Below are 1,958 nucleotides of genomic sequence, written 5' to 3' on the forward strand. Positions count from 1 at the left end.
TTGTTCCTGTGACTAGCTTTGAAAATGCATTATTTAACAAATACTTGTTTAACCAGCACTTACTGAGTGTTGCACTATTTAAAGCACTAAAATAACCCACAGTGAAGATACAAAAATGAAAAAGATATAGTTGTACCATCCAAAGAATGTCTAATCTTGAGGGGGCGTCAGACGTGTGTAAATAATAAAGAAGCGAAGGAGGAAGGTGAAGTACAGAAAATAAACTGAGGCTGGAAGTAACAAGCCTGAGATTACAAATTGGAACAGAAATGTCATGTTTGGTGTGGACTATAAATCAAAGGTCTCAAGATGGTAGGTCACAGACTGAATTCAGCCCACAAACGTGTTTGGTTTGGCCCACACAGTGTTTTAAAAATAGGAGATTTCCCATTTAAAAAAATCTGGATTTCCATCTTCTGAAAACTCAGATCTGGCAACTGTCTTCATTGCCAACTGGCAACCACCAGCGAGAGCTAAGTAGAAGCTGCCTCCCGAGGGAGAGCTTAATTTCTTCAGTTCACCACATTTCCCATCAGTCCTCCATCGTCATCCTTCACACCCCGCATGTCTCCCTTCCTCAGTCTGATGAAAGCGCTATATAAATGCAGCTCCCAACCCTGCTCCTTGGAATCGGATCGCGATTTTTAGGCCTTCAAATCCACGCGCGCGCGCACACACACACACACACACACACACACACACACTTTAACTGTACTTTTCTATATAAAAAATCTGAATGATAATGCCTCCCCACTACCACTTTCAATCATTTAAATATCCTTTCTTTAGGTATTTAAGTTTGTGAACTCTCTGTGTTTATCCTATCCCCACAGAGATGAAGATATTTATTTAAAGTTTCACCACTCCTTGTTCTCTCAAAAAGAAAAAAAAAAGTCGGGTTCTATTTATCATAGACTATTAGAGTAAGAAGAGATTAAGGCTTGTCTTAAGAAGCGATAAATGGGAAACGGCCTCGCATGCGGGAGCTGAGAGAGGTGAAGGCCGCCGCACGGGGAGGGCACCACTCCAGAGACAGGAGCTGTGTTGAGTTGCCCTTTGCCGACCGATCGCCCAGTCTATCCATGAGAAAAGTCTCCACTGCCTTTGTTACCTTCTGAGTACTTCCTGTGGATATACTCCATCTCTCATAATTGAAAAACAGGGGTCTAGCAGGGTGTGAGGATTGCCTTCTCTTGGGTTAAGGGCTGAGCAAAGGGAGGCTTACAGGTAACTTCCCTTAGATTTCAAAGCGTTTTTATGTTTGATGGTTATAGTTGACAGCATAAAACAGCATATGAGTCTACAGCTATGCCACCCTGAACAAGCCTGATCCCGTGTGATCTCAGAAGCTAAGCAGGGTCAGGTTTGGCTAGTACTTGGATGGGAGATCACGTAGGAAGACCAGGTGCTGTAGGCGTAAAAAATAAAAAATAAAGGATTGTAAACTGACAAGGTCCTTGCAATCTGTGAGGTCGACCAAGGGTTGCCTCATCTAAATAATAAATAAATAAATAAATAAATAAATAAATAAACAAACAAATAAATAAATAAATAAAAAACAAGACAATATATATAAAGTGCTAAGGACAGTGCCCAGCACACAGCAAGTGCTCAATAATTGTTTTTGTTATTGACTCGCTTTGTTCCTGATTTACTTTACGTAGGCTCCATAAATCAGTAAGTATTTTATTTGGGGTCTTTTCCAGCCTTAATTCTATCCCTGCATTGATGAGAGACTGGGAATTAAATGAATATATAGAAGCTGGCATGTTTCTTACACCATATTTTACATGTAGAAGTCAGAGTTTGAAAAATGGGGGAAATTAACCAGTACAGGGCATGATGATATGAATGAATAAGTGATTTATAAATAAATTGGTAAGCTGAAATTTTTTGTTCTCTAGCCTTTTATATAAACCGCACAAAGTTGCCAAGGCCTCACTCATGGGCAAGAGAAC

At 40.1% G+C, this 1,958-nt stretch overlaps 1 pseudogene; it reads left to right on the forward strand.

Annotated features, from left to right (window-relative positions):
- Positions 1–1,298: 1,298 nt before the first annotated feature.
- Positions 1,299–1,417, forward strand: LOC120591269 (uncharacterized; annotated as a pseudogene).
- The last annotated feature ends 541 nt before the right edge of the window (positions 1,418–1,958 follow it).

Source organism: Pteropus medius, unplaced genomic scaffold, assembly GCF_902729225.1.
Source record: "Pteropus medius unplaced genomic scaffold, Ma_sr-lr_union100, whole genome shotgun sequence".
NCBI lineage: Eukaryota > Metazoa > Chordata > Mammalia > Chiroptera > Pteropodidae > Pteropus > Pteropus medius.